Source organism: Acyrthosiphon pisum, chromosome A1 (genome assembly GCF_005508785.2).
Source record: "Acyrthosiphon pisum isolate AL4f chromosome A1, pea_aphid_22Mar2018_4r6ur, whole genome shotgun sequence".
Taxonomy (NCBI): Eukaryota; Metazoa; Arthropoda; class Insecta; order Hemiptera; family Aphididae; genus Acyrthosiphon; species Acyrthosiphon pisum.
In genome coordinates, this window is record NC_042494.1 from 41,577,459 (window position 1) to 41,603,861 (window position 26,403).

General features: G+C 27.7%; 1 protein-coding gene and 1 non-coding gene across 4 annotated transcripts in view; one reads left to right on the forward strand and one right to left on the reverse strand.

Annotated features, from left to right (window-relative positions):
• The window catches only part of LOC100569388 (leucine-rich repeat-containing protein 24-like), a 188,174-nt gene that overhangs the window by 123,416 nt on the left and 38,355 nt on the right, over positions 1-26,403 (reverse strand). For 2 of the 3 annotated variants that reach the window (XM_016803203.2, XM_008183301.3), the window contains exon 2: positions 11,906-11,992. The gene's annotated coding sequence lies outside the window, so the exon portion shown is untranslated. The remainder of the gene's footprint in view (positions 1-11,905; positions 11,993-26,403) is intronic. The other variant, XM_016803202.2, reaches the window with a different exon arrangement.
• On the forward strand, positions 22,268-22,340 carry TRNAD-GUC. Its single transcript has one exon. It is a non-coding gene; the product is annotated as a tRNA-Asp (tRNA).

Sequence of the window (26,403 nt, forward strand, 5' to 3'; positions counted from 1 at the left end):
ATGGAATCTTAAAATATTATATTTATATAACATAATATGATGTATAGTCAAGTGTATAAGTACATGTAGTGTAAACACAACGTATTGTAATATATGTTTCGTAAAAACTGTTTAGGTAATTTCTCCATTCGCAAAAAGATTGTGTACGTGAGATTTTTATAAACAGTCAGAATGAAAGAAAATTGTTGCCTTTGTGCAAATGTTGAAGTGCTTGTGAGGTAATTTGTATAATATTTAAAACAACATTTTTTTTAACACACCGATAAATGCAATGATGAACATTTTATAAGTTTACGGGAGGTTATTGAATCAACCAAATTAATATTTAAGACAGATTCAACGAAACTGCTGTGTAGGTATCTTTAATGAGTAAATAATAAATACTAAAAAATAACTGAGTCAAATACATACATTATATCTAGAGCCCTGATATAAATTTTACATTTCATTACGGGGTGTAATCGATGAAAACTAACATTGACATCTTATGCATTGTCGTTTAAGACTGATAATTTAAATTATTTTTACCTTCAATGTTATAATATCTAACGAGTACCCATCTCCAGTAAAATAATTGGTTGTGACGATATCGTTAGTACATTTTTAAAAACCTAGACGATGTTAATATTTTATCATTAGTAAGTCAGTTGTTTGTAATTTGCTAAGGTGAAACTACAAGTTACACATAAATATTGTATATAAATTAGTTAGTCCCAATAGTACTTAATGCATATTGAATCATATGTTTTGGATAAAATTGAATATTGGATTAAAATGTGTGTTGTACTTAAATTAATTGGACAAAATGCATTAGTTATAATGCAGTTTGGGTGAAAGTTTTCAGATGAAACTTTAAATGGACCCACGTCATTGGACCTAACGTTCTGAAACCAAAGAAAAAATAACTCGTTTATGATATACTTAACTTAAGTAAAATTATGTTAGTTTTAACTTTTAAAAATGATAGATCATACAAAATATACTACCATAGAAATGGATTTAAAAATACGAAATTCGCATGTGAAATATTATACAGTAGGTATAATATATAAAAGTGTATTGTTGGAAGATTGTACGATTGTTTATGTTGGGTACAAAGAAATGACTTTGGAAAGTGTATGAACGAAATTAAATACCCAGTAGGTATTCTACTAGCATATTCTATATAGCAGATCAAAGGCTGTTAGAGATGTGTCAGCATATAACACGCGGAAATTACCATGTATAATGTATTAAAATGAAAAGTAAATGTATGCCACTTTTACGGTTCATATTCGTTAAAAAAAAAATGTGTATAACAGCGTAATAAATTATAATTATGGTTCAAAAAAAAAAAGTAATTAAAATAAACCTTTACACGAATTTATTCTTCCTTGCACCTACTAAATAATCATTTATTTTTGTTTAATATGTGCTTATAGAATATTAACATATATTATACCGACATAATATAGTTAAAATGTCATTTATAATTTAGTACCTACTAATTTAGTCTAATTGTACCTCTAGTATGTATATAGTATATGATATAATACTACTTACTAAGATCAATGTATTTTTAACTTAATAGATATCATGAAATTCATATTTGCTATCAATTATCAAGATACTAACTGTTGAACACATTGATTAGGTAGTTATGTAATTATCGGTTAAAATCGTTAGACTATTTTCGAAAAAGACGAAATGAGTAACCTTACACAGATAAAAAAAAAAAAGTCTTGGGAAGCTTTCGGCTATTGATTGCAAGTAATTTCTATAGATTGCGTGAACTTACCATTTAATATAAGTACTTCCCATTTATTGCATGCACTTGCTGCTAGTAAATATAGAAAAAAATATTTTTTTTACATAGTTCTTAGCTAACCAGTATATTTAAAGGTCTTTGGGGTATAATTGCATAATTTTTTTTTAAATTTGTAAGGGTATGGAATTCCGGATTCTAGTTACTATTACATTAAATATATTTCATAAGTCGTAATAAATTATGTTTAATATCCAATATCCAATGCGATGTGCTAATTGTAGTGGATTTGTACGGTTTAATTGTTTTTTTTTTTTTTTAACACAAGTAATTTGAATACCATATAAAATAAACATTATATGCATTCAAAGACTTTTGCAATTATTATTATTTTAAATTAAAAAAAAAACCACACACTCGCCGATACGTCCTGCACGATACCGCAGGAAATGAGTTGTGCTATTCTACGTCCCAAAAATATATTTCATGCAATCTGGTGTATTTTTTATGAGTAATCATATTACGGTGAATATGAAGTACATAAATCAGGTATTAATTTCCTGTGTAGGTATTTCATTTTTAAGTTTAATAATATTCACACACAATAATATGTTTGGGTACCTACTAGCTGTATAACCTAAGAAATCGAATACGATGGTGAACACCAAAGTTTAATATAATTTAAAACGCATTGCCAATTAAAAGTTTTTATTTTTATTTGAAAAAAATCAAATTTGTATCTTTAAAAATTGAAAACGCTAATTTTTTAATGTAAAAAAAGTTGATATCCGTGCACGTCATAAATTTAATCAAAATTATATCAACAATATTAATAGATTATTTACTTTGTTACAAAATATATAATATAACATAATATAATTAGTTTCCAAGTTTGTACACTTTCAGAAAGCAACAATTATTAAATTTTAAAATAAAACTTTAGTATGTACAAATAAAAGTAGACAAGATGAATTACTTAAACGTGATAAAAAACTAAAAAGGTGGAGATTCACTGAATTTAAGTTCTTAATCAAATCTGCAGTTTACGATCATCAAACTTTTTTACATGTTTTTAGTACTATTGAGGTGCCTATCATAAAAAAAAATATATTTTTTTGAATGTTATTCAATAGTTTTTCATATAGTTATAGGTTTAGTCTTGTTCTACTATATTAACATTATTGTCATGACGAAAACCGATGAGAAACAATGAGACACCGCACGAAGTACACAAAATAAAAATTGTCGATTAAAGTAAACGAAAATAATTCAAAGTACCTACCTAATATAATCTCCGTTTGCATACCGTTCGTTGGCAGGGAAGCCTATCTGATTAAACTTTGATAACAAATTGGCTACATTTCAAACAAAAGCCAATTAGGTATTTGCATACGATTATTATTACAAGATAAAAAGCTTACACGGGCCTATCGCCGATATGAACACACGAGACCGATACGGAATAATAATACCTATGCGTATAATACGGTGATAGAGGTACCGAAATATCATTACCTTTGCCGAATTTATCAAAAGTAAGTCCATCACTGCACATTTGACGGATCAATATCAATAAACTCAATAATATTCTGGTTCTTTGACATTTAAATGTAATGCCAAATCAAATATTCTGACCATTAGGTGCTTTTGAATCAACAGCATTTCTAAGTCGCGTTTCCTACTGATATTCCGAAATTCTGTACGGACCGAGTTGAGTGTATATATGGTATTATACTATACAAACATTGTTCACCGCACAATGACTGTATAGAATCCCGACTGGAAAACGAATTTTGGCGAAAGGTTTTACGCCAAATTAAACACACACAAAAATCATCGCGCACACATCTCACACGCCATTCAAAATCATTCCAGCCGACCGTTCAAGATAAGTCAAAGGAAAACCACCAAACTACATATCGTAGCTACTGAACAGATAAATAACCATAATAATAATAATAATAATAATAATAATAATAATAACAAATTAATTATCGCCATAATAAATATTAAGTATTAGGCTATAGTATACATAATATATTATATTATATAATATATCTCAACGGCCCACCAATCATACGGTCATTCGTGACACGAGTCAATATTGTTATTGTGTATGTATATGTTTCAACTTTTTATTTGGATATTATTATTGTACAAGTTTTTAAAAAATATATCCAAGCAATAAAGAATAAATAATTGATATGCGTACGAAAATCTGACAGTGATTGGTATGTTTTAATTAAAAATATTTTGAAGTCGAAGGTAATCATAGTAGGTATATTGCAATATATATTATAATATGCGATCAAGTTTTCAAATTCAAATACATCAGAAAAAAATATTTTAACTGTGTTTCTACAGGTAATTTTTACGAAAACCATTGAATATATATCGCCCGGTATACTTTTAAGACACTGAAATCGTTAAATGTAACGCTAATATTTAAAGGTTGGTTTAATATGTACATAGTCTGTGCTCGCAACAATGCTACACTGCTATGAACTATAATAATATACTGTAGAACATAAATGTAAACACCACACTATTCGAAAATTTGTTCAAATATTGTAATATCCGTTTTTAGAATTTAATAAACCGTCTGATTTAATCTCGTGATTAAGAATTATATTAAATTTCAAATACGTTTATTTTAATGTTATTTTCTATCTTTTAAGTTAAAAATAAATAAAGAATTACTGTGCATTACTAATTATTTTTCGATATAATGTTGCGTAAGAAAAACATTACAGTTAAATGCATTACCTGGAATTCAAATTTTAAGACTATGTTTAAAAAATTCCGTAGAAACATTTCTCGATTTTACGGAAAGATAATAGCTTGTAATGGTCTTGGGCATACAAACCGCCACTGTGAAAGCGTATGACCCGAATGGCAGATCGTGTATTTTTCAACACGTGTCGAATATTCGTCGTTGGGTACTTAATTGCAAATGTGTATTTAATTTATCGAAAGGGAATATTTTAAAACGTTTTTTAACCGAATCGATTAGGTAGACACCTCTAGTACCTACATCGATATATTTTGTGGCCAGATTCATAAGCCCCTAAAAAAAAAACATAAAATCGTAAACCAAATTACCCCGTAAAATCGGTAAAAACTAAAATATAATTATTATTGTGTGCACCGACTGCTTATTTATATCAAAATATAATAACTTGTAACCGCAGCTGATCATAATGGTTATAAAACCGCTCGCAATAATTCGTTTGTTTTTCCCCGCGAACTTTTATGTATAATATTATAATGATATATTTGTTTTAAACGATAAAAATTCGTCTGAAGAGTCTATAGTGTGCACGACTGTGCAGAAAAACGAGCGTAGTAAGTTGTGATCGTGGTGGAGAGAGGAAATAGAACGGAAGCGCGACCGTCCGGACCGAATATTTCCCATCATCAGCCCCGGAGACAACGCGCCGCCGCGATGCGCCCAACATAATATTATAACACTATTTATATTATATTGTGTATTATAATTTATTATACATTTATATAGTGGACGGGCAATTATTGTTGCAATATGTGATACCGTCGATTTATTATTTCGGACGGTTTGATCCGAGAAAAGATGCTATCGGTAAGTGGTAAATGGTAAGTCATACCTACACAACGCAAGTCGCATATACTACCATATAGCCATACGAGTATATGCAACAAATGTGTGTACAATTGCATCATAATATTATTTCACCGCAGCTGAAGGCTTAAAAACTATCCAAAAATGCTTTAAAAAGTAGAAAAAATGCACTAAAAAATATGTTTCAACGGCAATGAAATCCTGGAAAAATTACCAAAAATCGTTTTAACGAAGTAAACGCATGATTATGATTTAAGGTTTACCACCAACTGGACCAATTAGTCGTTACAGGTTTGAGTCCCGGACTTTAATCGCACTATAGAAAAATATTATAAAGACGTTCTCGAAATCATAAAAAGTACGATCGACAAATGATGAATGGTTGGAAAAAACCTTTCTATTCAACTATTTTGAATTAGCAATCAAGTTTAATCCAAAAATATATGTGACGTATAAATATCCACTAAAAATTAACATACATTAACATAATTACAAAAAAAAAAAAAAACAAAAGTATGAGTTTTCAATTCTGAGATATACGAAATGGATTTTTTACTTAAAAATGAATGCCTGGGACTTCGCTAAAAATAATACCTACATTTATTATTATATATTTCCGACGGTGCGATGAAAAAAGCTGCTCTTGGTGAATGGTAAGTCACACTTAAATAGCACTGCTATAGACATGCAATAAATGTGTATACAACGAAATCATAATGATATCATTGGACTGCAGTTGGTTTGCTGCAGTTAATGGTTCTGTACATGCGTGTGATAATAAAATTGGCCGTCACCCAAATTGAAAACTAAATAAATAATAGGCATTTTATCGTATATAATACGTTGTTATATATACGACGTATAACATAGTTGAGGATATTATATTATTATGATTATAATATAATATTTTCATGCGATATTATAACCATATGACCATGATAGCTGGTTACAAAAAATACTTATTGCCTATTGCATTGACTCATAAAATCAATGATATAATAACCGTTCTATAACTATTATACGCCATATATGCTAAGTCCAATTTTTTTTTCATTAATAATGAATTTATTCAAATTCAAATTTTTGGAATTTTAAGTAGATACCTATACTAGCTGGATATATATTATTTTAAATTAAGTAATTACTTTTTTATATTATTTACAATATTTTTTTGTTGATTCAATTTCTATTTGAATACATCAACATTTTCGAAATGATTATCTGATTAATAATTTATAGGAAAAAAGGTGATTCTCTTTGAATAAAAATTGGTACTCGGTATCACCACAGGACACGCCTTAAATGGTATAATGAAATCAAACTATTTGGAAATATGGCTCTTTAATATATTTAAAAATTTCTAAAAATCAGAATTTTAATGAATTTATTATTAAATGAAAACGTTGTTGTACGTAAACATTATGTTATTATGTATCCATCTCGTATAAAAGAGTCCTCTCACTGCAAGTTAATAGTACCACAAAATCGCAATTAATATCTTCACCTGCTGTCCAGTATAATTTACACAATGGACATATAAACAATAATATATTATATCATTATAATATTATTTTCCATTGCCCCCACACGAGTTCTCTCAGCGGGGGGTCCAGTATTCATATGCATACTTATACATTATTATTTAATTATGAAATATTAAAAATTAAAAAATAAATAAATAAAATCATGCACTCCGTGGGTTGGCATTTCCCGAATGTCTGCTTGTATACTCATACTGTACACAACTAGGTTGATTCTTTTATCGTGTAACTGGAACGATATTCCTTGACCTAACCTATAGTATCCTACAATGTATAGAGAATATATCGGCGTTAAGCTGGATTGATTTACGTTTAAGAGGATGTCAGCGCACTATTCGTTTTCTCTCTTTGGCCCACGCGCAACATAGACAAAATGCATTTAAGCAAAATCATTTTTTCTATGCGTTTAATTAATCTATTATCTATTAATCGTTTAAGTCACCTATTACAAAAAATATAGAGAATAATATTTTTGAGGGAATGACATATCGATTTTATATTTTATTTTTATTTGACTTTGTATTCGACTTTCAAAATAAATAAAAAAATTTTGTAAATTTAAATGATGTTTAAATTGTTTTGAGCCATAAAGAATTCCCCTCCCCCGATAATATGAAAATAAAATAAAAAATCGTTATTTAATTAAATATTTTTTTTTTTTTATGAAATACAATTTTAATCTGACTCAGCTGCAGGCAGGTTCACAAATTCAAACTGCGGGCATATATTGTTAATCTTCTAACCGTGGCTCTCTAAACTTAAAAAAAAACCTCTTTAAAATTGTCTTTATTTAGGTCTATTAAATTTAGACATGTAAAAATATTACCAGGGAAAACAATAAATAATTTACTAAATCTTCGTAGGCGTCTGCAGTTTATCGACGTTCACATCGGCGGTTTCTACTACTCTCTGCGGATGTCCTTAAGTCTACAAAATGTGTTGTCAAATATTATATTTTCCTCGTCGTATGATATTCCCACAGCCACTGGATATCGAATGTACCACAATTCTTGCCTCGATTCGATAGTCGTCAATCCGATGCACCCGAACATTCCCTCTCGAGGACAATAATTACGATTTGCACCCCCCGGAATGAACTCGTCTAATATATTTCACACTGGTTCGACGGGCTATGCGTTCGTGCAGGCGAGGGAATAATATTCTATTTTACTGTGGTATATAGTTAAATAGAAATCTACCATGAAATACAGCCTTAACATTTTATAATATTTGGGTAACAATTTTTACCATTTTTCCACCATTATTTATCTCATTATATTAGAACAATACCAATATATTATACCTAATATGATGCGTGATAATATTATTATGGCGTTGCACATTGATCTACATTGCCACATTAGATTTTCGCGCTTGAGTAGATTTCGGCAGTGAGCCTATAGTGTTGTTAAACAACGTATAGAATGGAAAAATTCGTCCTGACAGATCAACACGTACTTTGGTTGTATATAAAATAATATTATAGTATCGTATTGTAATATTATATTATATGTAGAGTAGTGGGTATAATAATATGTTATAAATCTTACACGACGGCCCAGAATATGTATAATATGATAACTACTGTTTGTTTTAAATGTCATAATAATAATATAATTTTATTGTCTATTTTTTATTTAAAATATAATATTTTAATGATTTGTGAATAACGTGACCACCACAACCAAGTTCGATCAGCATCAATAATTTAACGGCGAACGGCATTTTTTTTTTAACGGTAAAATAAATTGTATTATAATTTATAAAGGGGTAAAATAATGTTTCATTCGCACGAAAAGCCAATGTTTACGAATATTATTATATTGTATTGTATAATATAAATTCCTATCACGATATTGTTATAGGTCATCGTGGTATATAAGCAATAAAATTATCACGTGATCAGTAAAATCATAATGTGACGTGTCTACGAATAGTTTCGTTTGAACTATGCTGATGTATACCTATACGTATTTTACATGTTTTTCTTCTCCTACGTCACACTTCTTATTATTTTATCATGTATTGAATATCATAAATAATATTACAGTCAAGGTGGTAGAACTAAAACATTATCGATTAATAACAGCTGAATATAACTAAATGAGTTTCGAACTATAACTATTATTTAATTATACCATACCCCCGTACCTTGTAATATAATATAATTATTATGCTTCCTATGCAAATCGTTTCGCAAGTATAAACAGCAAACTATAACTAAAAGGTTAAATAAATAATTGTCGAATAGTAAATACTTGTTTAGAATTATAACGATTGCATGCATCACTCTTGGATTGAAAGGCTGCGTTTAAAATCGATTGTACTTGTTTTTTACACTACAGTCGATTTATACGTTCACGTAGTGAAAAAGGTTTTCATTAAATTTGTATTCTAAACCGAAGAGTTGCGCTTAAACGTATTTAATAATCTGTAACTGACACGATGTTATATTGTTTTTATTACACAGTAAAAATCAAATATTATTATACATGTTCAGAAAAAGATGAAACGACAGCTTCTTATAAAATATGTGTGCAAGTGTCGAAAGTCAAGAGAAGTTAATCCATCAAATTTCATTAAATTAAAATTATAAATATAACATCATAATAATACATTTTAATAATTCTTGTTGAAAATGTATTTTAATAAATAAAATGCACATTTCGAATTTTTGTCGGCTAATAAACATAATATATTTAAAACAAACTATACATCAACTTTAATTTTTCATTTTAATGTTTAAAAAAAACACGTTCCACTAATAAAACCCTATACTATAAAAACAATTGGACCCTTTTGTATATTTTCGTAATCAATCATTGGTTTGAACATTTAATCAAAATAAAATCTAATCTATTGAAATGTTATAAAAAAAAAGTATACAAAAATATAATATAATACAAGACTATACGTCATAATAATAATATGTAAACATATGTATTCAATAACAGTTAGTAGTTATAAGCTAAATATATTTACTTATTACAATACGCCTTATAATTGATAGGTATTATAGGTAAGTACATTAAATATTATATCGTCATTTATTATTTTATATAGGTATACACTTTATTATGTTTCGTGTCCTGTTTTTTCCCTTTAGCTATATTCATAAAAATGTACTAAGCCAATACTATAATTATATCTTATTTCTTATTTTTAATTTATAACATTGTTAATGTTCGTTAATTGATTATTATTAAATGTCTACTCACATATTATGTATATTTATGACTTACTATTATTTTCAATTTAACACTGTGCTATGAACTTTCACTTCTGCACAGCCAGTGGCTTGGAAATGACCTACTTCTGTTATTTTAATTATATCATAGTGTGTTGTAAAATTATTAGTTAAAAAATAAATTAATATTATTATTAATTAAAAATAAACTTTGGCAACTTGGCCATTGTCTGACAAGATATTTTTGTTCTAGTTTTCAATTCTGAAAAAATAATATTTTAGATTGTTGTTGGTCACTAAGTTGTAACTTTTACATTCACTACCTACGCAGGTAATAAATATTATTAATAAATAATATATAATATTTTATATGCAGACATTTTTTAATGGAATGCCCAATATATAAAAAAAACACCATAATTTCTACTTCACTATTAAAATATTTACTTAATGTGACGGACATTTCATGAACAGTAGAGGAGGAAGAACGCAATCATATTACGGTCAACAAAGCGTTGGTTAAGAACTATTTCGTTAGTTCAACCTCCCTTGGGACTTTGTACAGTGAACTTGACAATGTCACTATATAACGTACTCTACGGTAATCGAAAGGTCTTGACCAATAATTCAAATAATTGAATACTACAAGCCAGTTGAATAAAGGGTTGAATGTATTTTATAGTAACTTACTGCGTAACTATAGGGCAAAAGGCAATTCTAGCGGTTTTAATACATTCAACATATTTTAGAAGTGCATAATCTACGATAACTTAACAGTACACGAAAAATAAAATGTTCGTCGGTACTTGTTGTGTGAGACTTATAAAATTAGAATAAAATTATTTAACCATTTTATAGCTGTTTTGTGTTTGAAGTGTATTTAAGTATAAAATTTGCTTATAAAATAATACAAAGATAGTTCAATTTCATAATTTTAAAATAACAAATTGCACAGCGGCTAAATATAATTATTATTAATCTTAATTATTGTATTATATTATATTGTTAAGTTATTCTACTTATAATTAATAAGTCTGCAACACCAATGATTGTTACTTACAATGATTATCTATCTTTAAATAAATGCATACGTTATAAGCAAAAATATCTACATGGTTTTATTCCGAATAAAAAAAAATTAAAATCCAGAATAAATAAAAATTATTTATGTTAAAATATAATATTTAGTATAATTAATTTTAAATTAAAAAACGATTTGAAAATTTACGTTATACACACTATTATGTTAAGTACAAATGGTTTTATATTTTTAAAAACTAAAACACTCATAAATATTAAATGTAATTGCTTGAAAAATACCATCAAAACAACTTGTGTGTTGAGCTCACAGACTGCAGTACAAAACACACACACACACACACACACACACACACACACACACACACACACACACACACACACACACACACAAATTTAAATTTTGACCTCCTCAAGCACCAACTAGATTGACTTTTCCGTCGAAAAAGATACTGAAGTTGAAAATCAAAGCACTTTTACTGTTATTTAAAAAAAAAAAATTGCCATTAACTTTAAACTATTAGAACTTGCAAAGATTAGGTACTGACCAAAATCCCAAAAATGTGAATTTGAAAAATATGCAATGGCATAAACATCTGCGCTCTAGACTCATAATATATTATTTAATCATTGTGAAAAATAAAAAATATTCTCAAATATTATATTGAATCACAATTTACAGTTATTATTTTTCACTTATTACCTAATTGGCATCGTATTATATTATACATACTTTCATAAATATTTAAACTTATTATAGTCATTTTAAATAGGTATTCAAATGCAGTTTGCCTTACCTACATAGTTGCGTATTTAATAAACGATTTTGGTTTTCTGTGAAGCCGATCGGATCTTTGTCAGAAAAGTGTATATTCAATTTGTATCTGAAATCATTAAATTAAATATTAATACACACAAGTTTGAATTAAATAGCTACATCATAATTCTAATGATTAATAGAATCATTTTTGTTGATACGTTTTATTATTATCCTATATTTTCCTATATTGTTTATTTGTATTGAAAAAATAATTAGAAGGGGGTATTATAATTTATACTTGGATATTATAAATATTCTAAAACAAGATAGCTGTAAAGTAAAATTCAATAAGTACTATTGTCACATCATAAATAATTGGCTAAAAAGATATTATGTAGTCGTATTTAAAAAGTTTTTGTGATTATTTAATACGCTTGAAAAGCATTAAGTGTAGTTGTATAGTTTATAAATTATATTTGAGACAGTATATAATTTAAATTCATCAGTATTATAAATGTATAACCATTGATTATAAATAGTATAACAATACTATTTTTAATCAACGGTACAACTATAATTTTTTATAACATTTAAAAAATATAATTATCAAAATTATAGTTACCCAAATTACACCAATCAATTAAAAAATTAAATTCATAGTACCTAAGTATATCAGAGATTAGATTACCGGAATTTTGGAAATTTCCCTTCACCTATCAGCACCGGTTTGAGGTGTATTGTGACATTTAATTTTATACTAAAAATATTCACTACAGTCAAAAACCAATTATTCTGATTTAAGCTTTGTATACAACGTTTTAAAGACTTTAAGTGGTTATGAATGTTAGTTATATACATACAAATATTTATACATATATATTTAAACATATTTTTATTATGTACTTTAAATGACAATACAAAATTTAATAACCAAAGCAGTATTTGTTTTAAATGAAATGAATTATTTTCCAAATAAAAGCTTTTTCGTCTGAGAACAAAATGTCACGAATTTCAGTCATTGTAAATTCTCGAAACAGGATTTGGGCATTTAAATTCCAGTACAATTCGTTTTTTATTCCCATTTTATTACACGATACTTTGTTATTAAAATATTGTACTCAACTTGCATTTCTGTAACGTTTAATATTTATTTCATAAAAATATAAATGGAAAATTGGGAAATATCAAATCAGCAAAGTGCTTATAGATGTAAAGCATTGTTAGAGTTTTCTTTTATTTAAACTTTGTTAATAATGGTATAAGTCAGAACGGCTTTGTATGAAAAGAAATATTACAATTAAAATTAAAATTATACAGGTATGTACTGGAATATTGTATCAATTATCAATATAATGTTAAATAGTTAAATCGACCCAATTGAAAAACGAAACGTCTTAAACATGACTGATTATTATTAAATTAATATAAATTATTATTTGTATAAGATCAATGTCAAAATTTATAATTATTTGGCTTCTTTGACCTATAATTGTTTATAATATTCTAAAAAACTTTAATAAATTAATATCAAAGCTGTATAATATTAAATAGTTAAATTAAAAGTAAATATTCTTTATAGTATATTATACTATAAAGAAACACGGTGCATGACATTTGTCTCGTTTTATTCATCTCAGCGTACAATATTGATATAGTATTAAAAGAAATCATAAATATAATTGCATTCGAAAAAACGTTACTAGTTCTCGCTGATAATACCCCCAAATGTCTTCACGACTGTCGTTAGGTTTTTTCTATTACTTAGAGAAGCTATTGAGAAAATTACCTCTCCATAGATTAAAATCAATTTTTGGATTCCGATCTTTAAAAGTACTGTATGTAACTTTAAAAGCTCTCCTAACTATTAGGGTATTCATAGAAAAATTTATTGCGAATAAAAACTAAATTGTAAACATATCACTATTCACTAACTTGACTAAGTATCAACAAAACGTTGATAGTATATAATATTTAGTTATCTATGTCCTATTATATATTACACAATACACAAAGGTTGGATATGGACCTTGATTTTCCCAACCTTGAGAGAGTGGTTTATTATTATATTATAAACTTGGAAATATGATATGGTGAATCATTATTGCCTCTGAAAAACGTTTCTGATGAAAAGGTGAATTTATTTAATAGAAAATATACCTATAAGACTCTTTTGGAAATATATTTAATTTAGTCAACATTTTGTCATATATTGATAATTACATAAAATACTCAGCACAGCCTGTCAAGTGAATGACGTTCAATTGTGTCTTAAAAATCGTAAAATTATTTTCCACCCATAATGCATCAGATTTAAGCATACTTGATTATATATTATGTTATTATAACCAATAGATAAAAAACTTTCCTGAATAGTAAAACACAACATAAATCAAAGTGAATATAAATTATACGGGCATCGTATCAAAATTATATTATACTTGCATAATAAATTATTGTATCTAATTAATATTATATTATACGAGTATAATATTATAATAGTGATTTTTAATGAAACTATATGCAAATTGTTTAAATAACCGAATACCTACTGTAATATGACATTAAGTTTTTTAACCGACAATATTGATACTATTAATAGTTCATGATAAAAACAACGTATATTATATCTAAATGTTTATGTCTGTGTTCAAATTTTACAAGTCTCGGGTAACTTTTTACCACATTTACTTTGGGTATATATTGTATACAGTTATTATTCTGTTTATTTATAGCATCAACTATAAGCTTCTAAGTCCTAAAACGCCAACGCATTAACAAGTTGTTTATTGAATCTGCGTGAAATATGTAGTAATCAAAAACTTAAGTAAAGAGTATAAGTTTCGCGTTTTTTAATCACAAAAGTATGAGGGGTTATCATCTTTAGTTCATCTCTTTGCACAGTTTGGTGAATAAGGCAAGTTATCTTAATGGTATCTTAGGTAATCCACGATACTTAAGGCAATTAATTACTAGTAATAACTTTTGGATTACAAAATTATAACCACAAAAATAAAGTATAGGTAAACATGTAATATTACAAGAGATTTATGAACATTTCTTATATTTAAAAGTTTACACAATATGCTCCAATGAACTTTGGGTGGATCGAAATTCGAATAAAAGTATCTGGTTCATGTAGGCAAAATGTATTGTGGGATGACTTAATTTTTTTAAATTTTTTTTCTTTTTAATAGCAAAAAGAAAAATACTCGTCATAAATATAGAAACATAATACTTACTTAATTATTAATTAAACAATTTTTCTCAAGATTTATTGTTTTTGTGTTTCTTGCATATACATATATAATATAATATATATATCCTTTTATTTATTGTTTAAGCTTTTATGCAAAATATATTAAAGCAGGACATTAATCTAATATTATAAAAATATAGTATAAGAAAATATGACCATTATACTAGTCTCGAGACAATAAATAAGTAGTGGAAGACAGATTGCAATAAGTATTATACACCCAAGAATATAAATGTTATTAAATAATATTGAATCAAAATATAGGTATTATACACATTTTAATTATTGATAATGAAATTTAACAATGATATTATTATGATTGATTTTTTTTCCAATTTTTTTTCGTACGGCCTAGTCTGTATAAACAAATTTTGTTTTTTAGGAACGTTTTAAACCAAGAATTTTCGCTAAATGTTTTTTAAGTGCTAGCATACACTGCAAAAAAAAAATTAAAAAGAGTTCATACTTCTTAGAATAAAATGTACGAACCAAAGTTTGGGTTAGGTAAAAATGTTGTGACAGTTGGATAGGTTGGTTGATTAAGAAAAGAAAACTCATGTTACCTATAACATGTAATATTTGCTGTTTTTAATGTTATACAATATAACATGCGTATAGAAGAACGCAAATTGTATCATTTCGTAACTTCAGTAATGCAGAAAAAAATATATAATTTAAATATTTTGATTACATGACATAACGCAATCGATATTGACCAATGCACAATATGATACTTATAATAATAATAATAAATGAGCATGTCTCCGCCTATTTTATTTCGTGTAATTTATTATTTCATATTTGGTTTTGTATTTGTATAGAATCCGTCCGCATCATATATAATATATGTATACATTGTACGATCACACACGCCAACAATAGATATAAAAAAACATAACAAATGAGACCGTTTACCATTCTCCGTACATTTAGCCATCATATCACACCGTCGATTTAACATATGCGGTCAATACACTGATACAGAATGATTTTTTTTTTTTATTACGAATTACCCATTTCCTTGTGGTAAATGTACGTGCTTTGTAACACATTGTTTCCCCAGCACTTCACTGGTAATTCAAAATGTAAACGTTTATTAGTTTTAGACTAATTATGGCTACTGTTTCGATATTCAATTTAAAATAAACTTTAAAACGTACGACGATCACATGAAATAATTAAATTAAACGTTAAACAATAAATAAATATGACGATTAAAAATAGTAAAAGTGGAATTTAAAAAATATGTTGTATTTTTACAACTTGAATTTATGTAAAAAAGATTTTATTTTCAAAAACAAATAATATATTATGGTATACTGTTTATCGCAAGAAAACGACTGTTTCGTGATTGATGAAATCCCCTGCAATCTGTATATTACTTTTTGGGTACTTAAAATATAAATATAGATGTTATACACGAATAAATAATATTATTTTTATTTAGGATTATATCAAAGCATTTATTTACAATAACATATTAGACAGTTTAGACGATGTATTAAATCTATAGCGATTTGAAAATATTTCAAGACGATAAATTACATAAAAACCTTTTAGTGAAATTAAAATTATATATGTACCTACGTGTACGGAATATATATCATACTAGGTATGTCTATAATAATATAATGATACAGTTTTAATATGTAACAAATTTACACAAATGTATAACTTTTTCGACGGTTTCCGCATAGATGATAATTATATATATATTATGGCGACGATTTACGACGCGGTCCAGAGGAAACGGGCCGAGTCCAATGATTTACATATTTTGTTTTCTAAGCGATACAGTTAAACGTGCTTCCGAAATATTGGGTGGGAGATAAGGAACAAAAAAAATTGAGTTCCCGGCGTAAGTTCGACCGCCTTTGGGTGTTGTATACCACTACCACGGTCGTCATCGGACCGTTGGCTGTAAACCACGGTTTTCCGGTGTAAACTTCACGCCGAGTGAAGCAAAACTGCCGACTACAATGTGCGTGCACAATAATTCGGCAAATCCCCTCTGACGAGCCTCGAGGAGACGACGTCATATTATAGACGAGCGTTTGCGCTCGACATAGCTTCCTCAAAACATAATAATAATATATAAATCGAGAAAGTTGTACACGTCGCGTCGTATAGTTCACGAGGGTGTTTGAAACTAAATGTGTCGCATCAATAATAATTTTCATCAAAATAATAGTACTACATCCGTCTCTATTACACACAACTGGAGAGACCTCCGAGCGCCAGTTCGGGAATTCGCGTACACACACGACCTTTGCCCGCGAGCATGCACGAACTGCGTTGGGACCTCGATGATTTCGTACGCGTGTTTTAATTAAATTAATCTGGAAATGCTCGAAATTAAATACGTGAAACCATATCGTTTTCACTACTGCGCCTCACCAGTCCCCGGCCGTTTCGCCCGCGTATTGGGCCGGCTACAAAATAGGTGGGTACGGTTGAATTGTAAGGTACCTATATAATATAATATTATTGTGTTGGCGGCGGCGTCAAATGAAAACATAAATCCAATGGCGAGACGACGAGAACGATTTTGTCTTGTAAACAAAACGTTTTACGCAATCGTAGGCGTATGAAATATAAACTCGTATAATATGTATTAAATTATTTTGCGAGCGTAACGCCGAGAATAATACTAATTATAATCGTTTATAAACGATGACTGCGCAGGCCACACGTGGTGTACGGGCAGATTCGAGCAGCTTCAGAATTCATGAAAATAACCAACATTTGAATATTATTTTGTAATATAAAATTAATGTTTGAAAACTGAATTCAAGGTTCTGTATTAGTGTTACTTACAATAATTATAAAAATGTTGAGTACAATTCCATAAATACTTCTTTTGCGTGTCTAAAGTTTAAATTTTGACTTAAATGGACATTCAAGCGTAAATTAACAACTTTTCATTTTTTTTTTTTTGTGTTGTAAATCAAAACGTATTAACTATAGAAACTTAAAACATTCGACTTTAACTTATGATATAATTTACTAACTCAATATTTTTTATACTCAATGAAATTTTCAAAATATTTAGACTAATTTTCCTCATACAGGCATTTAAATTCGTGTAGTTAATTTGTTAAGGTTATGATATAAATAAAATATATTGAGTATAGATATTCTATTATGATAATTATCTAATAATAACAAATTAGATGTATTTCGCAAAATGAACTGTGTTAATTTTGATATTAGAGTGAATTTACTTATTATCAAACTTTTAGGTAGGAGCATTATCTGTGCTTACGCGACGGACGTTTTTTGATATATTAATCATCAAGAAAGATATGGGTATGTCTTAGGTATGTGAAATATTCAAATACTACCAATTAAAAATGCTTATATCTCCCTTGAAAATTAAAATATCAAATAAAAAGCTGACGCTTAAGCACAGAAAATGTTCTTACTTAAATGTTCGATAACAGGCTAATTCACTTATTCGCACTACTAGTACTTACAATAATATTAAAACTAACTACACACAATCGAAATTAGCAAATAACAATTTGCAATTTGGTACATAGCACGTTTGTTAGACAGAGTTAACAAATGCATGGGTAGCGTCCTCTTATCAGTAAATTGTAAATAAAATAAGATATCCAAGTTATTGATTAATTTATTAATAAAATGCCCTGGCCCATGATATTGAAATAAGAGAAATAAAACTTGAAACTAATAAATATTACATTATAATTAATTTTTTTTCATTGTTCAAAGTTAATAGTTGCCTGCAGTTGAATGTATTTAACGTACAGGTACAATCGTACATCAGATATGTATTATAACTATATTCCCATTTTAGTTTATGTTATTTGCCCAATATCAATCGGTAATCAGTAATCACTATAAATATTCTAAATTTCATGAAGAATAAAGAATTTTAATTTTGATTTAATTATGAATTTTTAGTTACGGTATTTTAAGCTATTTATTAGTTTTAAACTTCCAACCATAATTTACCACGAGGTTCACCATTTCACCAAGATTATATCGCTTTAATAAATATTTCAATCTCTCCCTCCACGCTGACCTCAAAATCCCAAACATTAATTCATTAGCCTCCCACTATTATAAACCATTTCACAAAAACACATTTAACCATTCAAATCTCCTAATTTTAAACCTCTTCTCTCTTACACTTCCTAATAACCCACCACGCCGTCTTAAACAAAATTGGGACCTCTTCAACATTAAAAAAAAAAACCCCTAGGATTATGAAGTTGAGTCATTGGACCCCCCCCTTTTTATCATGCCGTTCAGTCTTGTACCCTCCATATTACCTATTGTATACGTTTTATTACAAATTGTATATGTATATTGTATATTAGGTGTATATTCTATTATTTGTTTTACCTAATAAAAAGAAAAATATAATATAAAAAAAACAATACATAAATAAATATTAATTTTAAGTGAGAAGGTATTTAAAATGTTGAAAAACAAAGCATTATAAATCAAATATAATATAAAATATTTGTTGTAGCCTGTGGATCAATACATTCTTCCACAGTTCCACGAGTGTTTGAATATACACAGAAGACGGAACTACACAGAAAAATATGCTAACCGTTTACCTTGCTTATATTTTGTAAAATACTAAAATGTAAACTGTAAAGGTACTACTTATACGAGAGAATGCAACTGCTCTGTGCATCCGAATGATATGCTAGAGCAGTCGCGAAGCCCATTTCCCCCTTCCAAGCAGTCACTAGTATAATAGGTATCGCTTGTAGTGTCGTTTATTTAGAACCATAAGACAAGGGTGAATCCAGACGGGGGTGAATGGAGAAATCGCCCCCCCCCCTCCGTTCCCCGTCAAATACTTTAGTTTTTGACATAATTATTTCAAGGGTAAATAGGGAAATCTTATACTACCATACTTATGGCGGTACTGTGTTATCAACTAATTTATCAATGTCAATTGAGGCACAGAATAATATTATAAGACGATTGAGGTGATATACATACCATTATTATTGTTCTATGCCACTATCATGATGTTAAATATTCGTAACCATGTTTCATGTTTGTAACGGGACTGGTCGGTGTTTCCGAAACGTGATAACTGATAACTGAACATATTAACGTGATAACGCTATATAGTCATTTATATTTACACGGTAGTGTGCATTAATTTGAGCTCGATGTACATCTAACTTGTTTGAATTTTGACTTTTGTCATTGGCTCACACTCATTGTTCACTGTTTTCTACCTAGTAGTTACTTGTGGTACTACCTAGTAATATTTATTACTTATTTGTAAATATATTTTTTTTTTTTAATATGAGTAAAAGAAAAAGCAATACATTGTTGTCTTATTATAATAAAAATACCTGAACGTCCAGAACAAATACCGATTTTAGCTTTCTGCAACTAATATTATAAGAAATGTGTTGTCGAGATTAAAAGCAAAACGTCAGGAGAGTAATGATTCTTTTTCTGAAATATTTGATGTGTGTAGAAACACTTTTGAAAATTTAAATATATCTGTATACCTACCTCGACTATGTACCAAAATGTAAAAGAGATCAAATCCAAATATTAATGATCCAGTTGATAATTATAGAATCACAATATTTATACCATTTATCGACAGTATAATAAGTGATTTAACTAGTCGGTTTAGTGATAATATAATTGGAATTTTCGATTTGAATTTGTTTTTACCTAATGTCTTGACACGAGCATTTTCGGATAAATATGTTATTGCCAATAAAATTAAAAATGTAATGGACAAATTTGGGGGTCTTCTGTCTAAAGATTTATCACTTTCTAAATACATGATTGAAATTAAATTAAAGGGAGAAATTGAATTATGGTATGATTTTTGGGTAAACAATGATCAAATAAGGTCAAGTGAATTTCCGGATACAGCAATTGATACTCTAAAATATTGTGAAGTTTTACTGTATCCATGTATTACAGTATTTTTGAAAATATTATCAACTTTACCAGCAAGCACTGCGTCTGCAGAGCGCAATTTTTCTTCCCTCCGTCGTCTTAAGACCTGGCTAAGAATAAGAATGACTGAAAAAAGACTTAATGGACTAACTTTTATACACGCACACAAGAATAGAGAAATTGATATTGATGAAATAATAAATGTATTTTCAAAATCGTCAAGAAGATTAGATAAGATTAGATAAGATTTTACATTATAAATTGTATTATTAAATCATCAAATTTTTTATTATAAGCTAATTTGTTATAACACGTATCAGTACCTATAACTAAATAAAATTACCTATTATTAATATTATTATTAGGTACTATACAAACATTTTTTTTCGTTCTATATGAGACTGTAGAAAGTAACATATTATGTATGTACAAAAATAAATACTTAAAAAAGGACTACCTACCTATATCAAACTTGATATTTTTAATTTTATCGCCCCCCCTCTCGTTATCTTGGGCTGGATCCGCCCCTGCCATAAGATATAATAAGCAATGGATAGACCATCAGACTCTTGTCGATTTTCCAAGACTGATAAAAAAGAGAGGCGATTTTTATTATATATATTCGGTAATCAGTATAATTATAGGTGTAACTAAGGTGGATTTAAATCCATCTTGGGTGTAGCGTATAAGTGATGATTCGCCTCCGTTTTCTCCCCTTTCACGCTGCTTCATGATCACGACCTCACTTGAGAGTTGAGATAAGAATAGCCGTGGCCTATTTACTTCTTTATTACCTATCTATTATTACAACATATTTTTTTAATAATTTGAAAACTAATAGCCATATTAGGTTATACCTAGATACTATAATATTTATTATGATTATAATACGTTTTATTGAATGTATGTATGTATAGAATACAAATTATAGTAGATATTGTTGCGTATATGATAGGTACTTGATAAAATATAAAGCAATAAATCATTCAATATTTTTTTTGACAATTTATTTAAGACTTGAGAAGTTGAAAATATATTGTTTACAGAGTATAGGCTAAAATCAGTACATAACACAGAGTTTGGGTTACTTTGCAGTTTGTACTATACCTACCATTACATATTTTATCATAAGTTTAAAATACTCTATTATTAACATGAAGACATTGTAAAATAATACATTTTTCAACATTTAAAATCACAAATTTTTGATCTCATCCTACGTAATCCTCGGTAGTATAGTGGTAAGTATCCCCGCCTGTCACGCGGGAGACCCGGGGTTCGATTCCCCGCCGGGGAGGAAAATTTTTTGCATTTTTTTTACTTAATTTTTAATTCTTTTGAACAAAGAAAACGGATTATAAAATCCATCAAATACTGAGTTAAAGTTATATGATTGAAAATTATTCGTTATAAATATTATTCTAAACAATAATACAATTTTAACATAGTGAAATTAGGTGTTTTACCCCAGCACCCGTGATTGAATAATGTATTACAGATAAACTTACTATAGGTACTATATTGTGTCTATATTATGTACTTTTTTGTAGTTAAAATATAATATTGTATTATCATTGTTATTCAGTTACTGTACAGCAAACCTGCTATTATTATTCAAAATACAATAAATCAGAATACAAAATTATATTCTGTATTTCCACTGTCAGATTAATTTAAATTATTGTTGATACATTAAATATGCTAAAATGCTCAGCGATAAAAAAGAGAATTTAGTTGAATCTTGAATATCAGCATTACCTAAATGAATTCACAAATAAAAATATATTGTTGTTTAGTTTTTTGGTAGGTATCATATTGCGATTACAAGGACAACTCCATCAAAGTCTATTGTAAGTGGAAAATCTTATATTCTTATTTCCTATCACAGTTTTTAGTTTTATCACCACATATAACAAAAATGACAGGTTTCCATAATGGTATAATATATCGCTTTATTCACAAGAAACTATAGAATTAAATAAATATCTAAATACGTTAACATAAAGAGTTAACTCCATTACACCAGAGAAGGCCACATATTTACTAATATTAACAGTTACCTAACTATAAGTACCTAAGACCTAACTAAAGAATTCGAGTGATAGGTACCTCTCAATATTTAAATGCATTTATAACTAAATAAACGTAATATATTTTACGTTGTACCTAATTAGGGCTAGCGATTTATAGAAGGAATTTCCATGTTTTCTGATATTCATCCAACACATAGCTTAGTGATATAGAAATTTGTTCTGTAATACCAGATGTCTACATTAATTTTTTGTCTATTTTCAACAATTAACGTTTAAGTGCATGTTTTGTTATATTCTCATTAGTCATTTTAAGTACAAATTTTGCATATATTTTTAAACTAATATTTAATTTTTATTTACATTGATAAAAAATAAAATGTAATATAGATACTAGATAGGTAGGTACCTAAAATAATAATAAAAGAAATTAGTGTGGGTTGTGTTTATCTCGTCTGCGGGATAAAAATCAGTGTTTTTAATTGATAAACTATTATTATTTTGTAGGCTTTGTAAAGTTAAAGTTCGTGCCGAAAAACATTTTGTAGATTTACCACTGAATAGCATATAAGATAAGTTAACCAAATTTAAAAGCCAAAAATAAGCCAACAGCTTCTTGATTTATAGAAAATTAATATAAAACTAATGAATGGAATTTTCGTTGTTTTTATTCGACAAGCACAAAAAAAAACCTGAAGTTAAAACCAAAAAATATATATTTACATAGATTTAATAAATTAATTTAATTTTTATAAGTAAAATGCTTATTTATAAATATTTTTTTATTTTACACCATAAATTAATAATACTATCAATAAAAAATAATTTTCTTATATACAGGGACACAGAGTGTAACAAGACCTGACAGATGAAATAACTTTGGTTCTAATCAATGTTTTTAAATTTCCCTTATGCTACACGTTGTATATAAAAAATTTTTTTTTTTTTTTTAATAATGAAAATAAAATATTTGAATTTTGATTAAAATTATTTTGGAACAATTCAAAGTAAACAATTTGTAAATATGTACTACTATTTCTACTTATTTCTGTGAAACTTCTATGCAGATATTAGTACAGAATCGTACGACCTTACGTGAAATGTTTCAAAAATCCCTTACAACTGAAAACAGCATTTTCCTCATATGCTGTTTCCCCAGCCCCCCCCCACCAAACTAATAAAAATCAGTTTTTGCGCGAAAAATTTCATTTATGGATTAAGGTCTTAGATTGAATATCTAATGCGAGTGAAGCGACCAAATTTTTTTTCAGTTTGGGGGCCCCTTCAAATATTTCTCTTTAACATAAATATTACCTATCCACCCTCGCACCAAACTGGCTTATTTTTACGATTTTTTTAAATTGTCAGAATATTTTGAAGACTCATTAATTTGAAAACTTATAGGTACCTAAATATTTTCAAAATATTCTGTTTGGGAATTTTCGTATATAAGTAAATCGTAAATTATTGGTTATTCTTAATATTTTTCTAATATTTTTTTATACGTTTGGTTATTTTTTTGGATTTTTATAGAATAACCTATAATTAAATATTTAGAAATTTATTGAACTATGTTATTTATGGACGTTTACGTTAAAATGTTTGTTTCACATGTGTCCGTTGGCAAATTAAAGCTTCTCAAAGTTACATATATTTTAAGTTGCTATAAGAATATACAGATAGTAAAAACCAATCACTATAATAAGGAAAAGCTTCATAAAATCACCAACACACGTCTCATTATAACTCCTAGCGCCTAGTCACGTTTCAACTTCTTTTTTTTAAAGCTAAGTTATTAAAAATCTGTTGGTTTTTATAGTAGCTACCAGCATATAATTGAAAATTTAATATTTAAAAATAAAATAATTAATATTAGAATTAAAAAAGTCTATTGGAAAAATCATAAATTACTATATCCCCGTTTGAATAAACGATTAAATCAACCTATATTTAATAAAAAATAACTCCAAAAATTTCTTTAGGGTACCATAGTAAAACAGGATCACAATATAATTTATGGATTTGAATGAATACTATAAAATAATCAAAGTCAAATTTCAAGTAAATTGGATCAATGGTTCTCAAGATCATGCATTACAACTGAAAGCAACATTTATTTTTTATTTATAAAGATTATATTATTATTATATGACAACACATCAACACATCGACACATCGATTGAAATTTGCCATTTTTAGAGAAATTCCGTGAGCAACACCTGTCGGGAGCGTCACGTGTCAAGATTTTTGTATTTTTCTTGGCCGAGACGTGGTGTTGGGTACGAGTATAGTTCTTTTGCTGACTGTTATAAATAGGGTTCGGATTTAAAAGCAATATAATCAATAAAAAAAGCATTTAAAATGTGAAAAAAGGCAAAAAAAAGGTATTTAATTTATATAAAAAGACAATTCATAAATATACTACAAAATAAAATAGTGAAAATTTTTTAAACACTTTCAAATGCGCACATTTTGAGAAAAATACAAATTAAAAATGAGCATGAATACTAAACTACATTAAGTTTATGCTATTTTGTATAAATATATTACATTTTTCTTTAACCAGGTTTGTCCTATGAATTAGTTAAGAACAATTTTAAAAGTTAACTTACTTGAGTTATACCAGTTATTTTAATGCAAAACTAGTTGGTATTACAAAAAATTGACTTCCATGTATTTTGATAAGCTGTCTCAGAAAAACGGTTACGGTTTGGGCTCAAAATATTTTTATACATCGAAAAGGATCAAAATATATAAAATTATAAAATCAACTCAAAATTAAACACAAAAAGGGCATTTATAAGAACAAAATGCAAAAAAAAGGCAAAAAGGCATTTATAAGTAAAAAGGCAAAAAAAGGCAAAAACAAAATGCATCCATCGTCTAAGAAATTAAACGAAACACATTTTCGTATAAAAATTATTTTTCTATTATGATTAATAAAAGAAAGGCATTTGCCTTCAAATCCGAACCCTAGTTATAAATATAAAATTTGAATACAATTTAATTTCTATCGAACTACTGGCATACATGTCTTATTAAACACACATAAAATCATAATATATAATAATAATGTTACAATGTTACAGACGTTACAACTTACATGCAGTAACTGTTGGGAAATGGACAGAAAGGTACTATTTATTTTTTAAATGTACAATGTTCCTAAAACATTACAATTACATATTTTTATGTTTATATTATATTTCCTTAAAAAAATGTTTGATATCAAATCCAAGAACTACGTAATTATATACATTTGAGATACATCGCATGTGTTTCATTGCGCCACTTGAAACTAAAGTGTAGTCGCGACACTGATAACAATAT